The sequence below is a fragment of the Cyclopterus lumpus genome, chromosome 22 (genome assembly GCF_009769545.1).
Source record: "Cyclopterus lumpus isolate fCycLum1 chromosome 22, fCycLum1.pri, whole genome shotgun sequence".
NCBI lineage: Eukaryota > Metazoa > Chordata > Actinopteri > Perciformes > Cyclopteridae > Cyclopterus > Cyclopterus lumpus.
Genome location: NC_046987.1, coordinates 216,329 through 223,828, shown reverse-complemented (window position 1 = coordinate 223,828; position 7,500 = coordinate 216,329).

Here is a 7,500-nt window from a genome sequence, read left to right as displayed (position 1 = left end):
AGTGCCAGGGTTACCCTCCGCCCTGGAGCTCCGATCGCGGTTTTTCAAACCCGTCAAAGTGATCGAAATCCGGGTCGCACACTGGAGTCCAGCACGCCGAAACGTGCGCACGGAGCTCCTCTTTCGTTCGGCGTTGCCCGTTTTCAAATCCGAAGCCGGGAAAGTGCTCGAAAACGGGATAACGTTTTTCGAAATTTAAGGCAAAAGCGGCCGTAAAAAGCCCCAAAACGGTCCAAACTGCCCGGGGTCACCACGCACGGCATCCGGGGATGATGCTCTGAAATTCGGCTACGGTCTCCTTGAAAGTCCCTGTCACAATCATGGAGGTCTCATTCCGAGAGACCCGCTTACCGTCATTGTGAGGGTGGTGGCTTGGTGACCCCTTATCAAATGGGCACACAGGGACAAGGAAGCTTTTTCGGATATGGGAAGAGTTCCCATATTTACCTTGGCCTCTCTGGAAACTTTAACTTTTTCGTCTCGTGCCCCTGGTGATATTGATTCTCGTGCCCCTGGTGATATTGATTCTCGTGCCCCTGGTGATATTGTTTCTCGTGCCCCTGGTGATATTGTTTCTCGTGCCCCTGGTGATATTGATTCTCGTGCCCCTGGTGATATTGATTCTCGTGCCCCTGGTGATATTGATTCTCGTGCCCCTGGTGATATTGATTCTCGTGCCCCTGGTGATATTGTTTCTCGTGCCCCTGGTGATATTGTTTCTCGTGCCCCTGGTGATATTGTTTCTCGTGCCCCTGGTGATATTGTTTCTCGTGCCCCTGGTGATATTGTTTCTCGTGCCCCTGGTAGTATTTTTTTTCTTAAACGCCCCCTAGTGGCCGAAGTTGTTATCGCGTGTAGGTTTTTTTTTTTTTGGCACCATCTAGTGGCCGGGGGCTATATGGCGCCTAGGTTTTTTTTTCATTGGTCGCCCTCTAGTGGCCGAAATATGCATCGCGCCTGAAATTTTTTTCGATTTTCACTCTTTTGGATGCCATTCGATGGGTATACACCCGATTTGGATGCCGTAAAGTGCATGTTGACCCCCTTTGGATGCTCTACACTCCCACACATGCTCTGACTACCCCAGGTGCCACGAAGATGCCCGCTTTGACCCAGGCAAGGGGGGGGGGTTTTAGACACATGGACAGGGAAGGGGGGGGCACATACATGCACACCTTTACCCAGGGAGCACAGCCTGACCCGTGGGTGGTTGGGGGGACCCGCCTACATGCACACATTTACCCAGGAAGCTCAGCATGACCTGTGGGCGGGAGAGAGAGCCTCACACATGCAGACACTCACCCAGGGATGAGAGCATGGTTTCTGGGGGAGAGAGAGGCCTTCACACAGGCAGTCACTCACCCTGGGATGAGAGCATGGTTTCTGGGGGAGAGAGAGGCCTTCACACATGCAGTCACTCACCCTGGGATGAGAGCATGGTTTCTGGGGGGAGAGACAGAGCCTCACACATGCAGTCACTCACCCAGGGATGAGAGCATGGCTTCTGGGGGAGAGACAGAGCCTCACACATGCAGTCACTCACCCAGGGATGAGAGCATGACCTCTGGGGGGGAGACAGAGCCTCACACATGCAGTCACTCACCCAGGGATGAGAGCATGACCTCTGGGGGGGAGACAGAGCCTCACACATGCAGTCACTCACCCTGGGATGAGAGCATGGTTTCTGGGGGAGAGAGAGGCCTTCACACATGCAGTCACTCACCCTGGGATGAGAGCATGGTTTCTGGGGGGAGAGACAGAGCCTCACACATGCAGTCACTCACCCAGGGATGAGAGCATGGCTTCTGGGGGAGAGACAGAGCCTCACACATGCAGTCACTCACCCAGGGATGAGAGCATGACCTCTGGGGGGGAGACAGAGCCTCACACATGCAGTCACTCACCCAGGGATGAGAGCATGACCTCTGGGGGGGAGACAGAGCCTCACACATGCAGTCACTCACCCAGGGATGAGAGCATGACCTCTGGGGGAGAGACAGAGCCTCACACATGCAGTCACTCACCCAGGGATGAGAGCATGGCTTCTGGGGGAGAGACAGAGCCTCACACATGCAGACACTCACCCAGGGATGAGAGCATGGCTTCTGGGGGGGAGAGAGAGGCCTTCACACATGCAGTCACTCACCCTGGGATGAGAGCATGACCTCTGGGGGAGAGACAGAGCCTCACACATGCAGTCACTCACCCAGGGATGAGAGCATGACCTCTGGGGGAGAGACAGAGCCTCACACATGCAGTCACTCACCCTGGGATGAGAGCATGGCTTCTGGGGGAGAGACAGAGCCTCACACATGCAGACACTCACCCAGGGATGAGAGCATGGTTTCTGGGGGAGAGAGAGGCCTTCACACATGCAGTCACTCACCCTGGGATGAGAGCATGACCTCTGGGGGAGAGACAGAGCCTCACACATGCAGTCACTCACCCAGGGATGAGAGCATGGTTTCTGGGGGAGAGAGAGGCCTTCACACATGCAGTCACTCACCCTGGGATGAGAGCATGGTTTCTGGGGGGAGAGACAGAGCCTCACACATGCAGTCACTCACCCTGGGATGAGAGCATGGTTTCTGGGGGAGAGAGAGGCCTTCACACATGCAGTCACTCACCCTGGGATGAGAGCATGGCTTCTGGGGGAGAGACAGAGCCTCACACATGCAGTCACTCACCCAGGGATGAGAGCATGACCTCTGGGGGGGAGACAGAGCCTCACACATGCAGTCACTCACCCAGGGATGAGAGCATGACCTCTGGGGGGGAGACAGAGCCTCACACATGCAGTCACTCACCCAGGGATGAGAGCATGACCTCTGGGGGAGAGACAGAGCCTCACACATGCAGTCACTCACCCAGGGATGAGAGCATGACCTCTGGGGGAGAGACAGAGCCTCACACATGCAGTCACTCACCCTGGGATGAGAGCATGGCTTCTGGGGGAGAGACAGAGCCTCACACATGCAGTCACTCACCCAGGGATGAGAGCATGGTTTCTGGGGGAGAGAGAGGCCTTCACACATGCAGTCACTCACCCAGGGATGAGAGCATGACCTCTGGGGGGAGAGAGAGGCCCTCACACATGCAGTCACTCACCCAGGGATGAGAGCATGGCTTCTGGGGGAGAGACAGAGCCTCACACATGCAGACACTCACCCAGGGATGAGAGCATGACCTCTGGGGGGAGAGACAGAGCCTCACACATGCAGTCACTCACCCAGGGATGAGAGCATGGCTTCTGGGGGAGAGAGAGGCCTTCACACATGCAGTCACTCATCCCTGGGATGAGAGCATGGTTTCTGGGGGAGAGAGAGGCCTTCACACATGCAGTCACTCACCCTGGGATGAGAGCATGACTCTGGGGGAGAGAAACAGCCTAAATCATGCAGGCAGTCTCCCAGGGATGAAAGCATGACTTCTGGGGGAGAGAAACAGCCTAAATCATGCAGGCAGTCTCCCAGGGACCAAAGCATGGCTTCTGGGGGAGAGAAACAGCCTAAATCATGCAGGCAGTACTCCCAGGGACGAAAGCATGACTTCTGGGGGAGAGAGGGAGCCTAAATCATGCAGCAGCTCTCCCAGGGATGAAAGCATGACTTCTGGGGGAGAGAAACAGCCTAAATCATGCAGGCAGTCTCCCAGGGACCAAAGCATGGACTTCTGGGGGAGAGAAACAGCCTAAATCATGCAGGCAGTCTCCCAGGGATGAAAGCATGACTTCTGGGGGAGAGAAACAGCCTAAATCATGCAGGCAGTCTCCCAGGGATGAAAGCATGACGTCTGGGGGAGAGAAACAGCCTAAATCATGCAGGCAGTCTCCCAGGGATGAAAGCATGACTTCTGGGGGAGAGAAACAGCCTAAATCATGCAGGCAGTCTCCCAGGGACGAAAGCATGACTTCTGGGGGAGAGAAACAGCCTAAATCATGCAGGCAGTCTCCCAGGGACCAAAGCATGACTTCTGGGGGAGAGAAACAGCCTAAATCATGCAGGCAGTCTCCCAGGGACGAAAGCATGACTTCTGGGGGAGAGAAACAGCCTAAATCATGCAGGCAGTCTCCCAGGGATGAAAGCATGACTTCTGGGGGAGAGAAACAGCCTAAATCATGCAGGCAGTCTCCCAGGGACAAAAGCATGACTTCTGGGGGAGAGAAACAGCCTAAATCATGCAGCAGGTCTCCCAGGGATGAAAGCATGACTTCTGGGGGAGAGAAACAGCCTAAATCATGCAGGCAGTCTCCCAGGGACAAAGCATGACTTCTGGGGGAGAGAAACAGCCTAAATCATGCAGGCAGTCTCCCAGGGACGAAAGCATGACTTCTGGGGGAGAGAAACAGCCTAAATCATGCAGGCAGTCTCCCAGGGACGAAAGCATGACTTCTGGGGGAGAGAAACAGCCTAAATCATGCAGCAGGTCTCCCAGGGATGAAAGCATGACTTCTGGGGGAGAGAAACAGCCTAAATCATGCAGGCAGTCTCCCAGGGACCAAAGCATGACTTCTGGGGGAGAGAAACAGCCTAAATCATGCAGGCAGTCTCCCAGGGACCAAAGCATGACTTCTGGGGGAGAGAAACAGCCTAAATCATGCAGCCATTCACCCAGTGACCAGAGCATGGCCTGTGGGTGGGAACCAGAGACCCACTTACACACTCTCACTCACCCCCACACATGCACTCTCATGGGTACTACACCAGAGACCATGGTCTGGGGCTCTGGGGGAAACAATAGCAACATAAGGGAACATGTGGGACATTTTGGGACTTTCCAGGGACATTTGGGAGCACGAGGGTTTTCCTCTTTTTTGTCTCCATCATGTGGACGAAAAAAATGCATTGCGCCTGAATTTTTTTTAATTCTTTTTTTTTTTCCCCCACTCTTTTGGATGCCATTCGATGAGTGTACACCCGATTTGGATGCCGTCAAGTGCATATTGACCCCCTTTGGATGCTCTTGACTCCCACACATGCCCTGACTCCCCCCGATGCACCAAAGGGGCCCGCTTTGACCCAGCAAAGGGGGTCTGACCTCTGAATGTGGGACACACATGCACACCTTCACACAGGGAGCTCAGCATGGGTTAGGGTTAGGGTTAGAGCCACTGGGGGAACCAGAGGCCCAGTCTCACTCCCACTCACCCCCACACATGCACTCTCATGGGTACTACACCAGAGACCATGGTCTGGGGCTCTGGGGGAACCAGGACCCACTGTCACACACGTACACCCGGGGTTAGGGTTGGGGTTAGAGCCTCTGGGGGAACCAGAGGCCCAGTATCACTCTCACTCACCCCCACACATGCACTCTCATGGGTACTACACCAGAGACCAGGCCCTGGGGCTCTGGGGGGAACCAGGACCCACTGTCACACACGTACACACAGGGTTAGGGTTGGGGTTAGGGTTAGAGCCTCTGGGGGAACCAGAGACCCACTTACACACTCTCACTCACCCCGACACATGCACTCTCATGGGTACTACACCAGAGACCATGGTCTGGGGCTCTGGGGGAACCAGGACCCACTGTCACACACGCACACCCGGGGTTAGGGTTAGGGCTAGGGTTAGAGCCTCTGGGGAAACCAGAGGCCCAGTATCACTCTCACTCACCCTCACACATGCACTCTCATGGGTACTACACCAGAGACTAGGCCCTGGGGGCTCTGGGGGAACCAGGACCCACTGTCACACACTCACACAGGGTTAGGGTTAGGGTTGGGGTTAGGGTTAGAGCCTCTGGGGGAACCAGAGGCCCAGTATCACTCTCACTCACCCTCACACATGCACTCTCATGGGTACTACACCAGAGACCAGGCCCTGGCGCTCTGGGGGAACCAGGACCCACTGTCACACACGCACACCCGGGGTTAGGGTTAGGGTTGGGGTTAGGGTTAGAGCCTCTGGGGGAACCAGAGGCCCAGTCTCACTCTCACTCACCCCCACACATGCACTCTCATGGGTACTACACCAGAGACCATGGTCTGGGGCTCTGGGGGAACCAGGACTCACTGTCACACACGTGTACACACAGGGTTAGGGTTGGGGTTAGGGTTAGAGCCTCTGCTGGAACCAGAGACCCACTTACTCACTCTCACTCACCCCCACACATGCACTCTCATGGGTACTACACCAGAGACCAGGCCCTGGGGCTCTGGGGGAACCAGGACCCACTGTCACACACGTACACACAGGGTTAGGGTTAGGGTTGGGGTTAGGGTTAGAGCCTCTGGGGGAACCAGAGGCCCAGTCTCACTCTCACTCACCCCCACACATGCACTCTCATGGGTACTACACCAGAGACCAGGCCCTGGGGCTCTGGGGGAACCAGGACCCACTGTCACACACGTACACACAGGGTTAGGGTTAGGGTTAGGGTGGGTTAGGGTTAGAGCCTCTGGGGGAACCAGAGGCCCAGTCTCACTCTCACTCACCCCCACACATGCACTCTCATGGGTACTACACCAGAGACCATGGTCTGGGGCTCTGGGGGAACCAGGACTCACTGTCACACGTGTACACACAGGGTTAGGGTTGGGGTTAGGGTTAGAGCCTCTGCTGGAACCAGAGACCCACTTACACACTCTCACTCACCCCCACACATGCACTCTCATGGGTACTACACCAGAGACCAGGCCCTGGGGCTCTGGGGGAACCAGGACCCACTGTCACACACGTACACACAGGGTTAGGGTTAGGGTTAGGGTTAGGGTTAGAGCCTCTGGGGGAACCAGAGGCCCAGTCTCACTCTCACTCACCCCCACACATGCACTCTCATGGGTACTACACCAGAGACCAGGCCCTGGGGCTCTGGGGGAACCAGGACCCACTGTCACTCATGTACACACAGGGTTAGGGTTAGGGTTAGGGTTGGGGTTAGGGTTAGAGCCTCTGGGGGAACCAGAGGCCCAGTCTCACTCTCACTCACCCCCACACATGCACTCTCATGGGTACTACACCAGAGACCATGGTCTGGGGCTCTGGGGGAACCAGGACTCACTGTCACACGTGTACACACAGGGTTAGGGTTGGGGTTAGGGTTAGAGCCTCTGCTGGAACCAGAGACCCAGTCTCACTCTCACTCACCCCCACACATGCACTCTCATGGGTACTACACCAGAGACCATGGTCTGGGGCTCTGGGGGAACCAGGACCCACTGTCACACACGTACACACAGGGTTAGGGTTGGGGTTAGGGTTAGAGCCTCTGGGGGAACCAGAGGCCCAGTCTCACTCTCACTCACCCCCACACATGCACTCTCATGGGTACTACACCAGAGACCATGGTCTGGGGCTCTGGGGGAACCAGGACCCACTGTCACACATGTACACACAGGGTTAGGGTTAGGGTTGGGGTTAGGGTTAGAGCCTCTGGGGGAACCAGAGGCCCAGTATCACTCTCACTCACCCCCACACATGCACTCTCATGGGTACTACACCAGAGACCAGGCCCTGGGGCTCTGGGGGAACCAGGACCCACTGTCACACACGTACA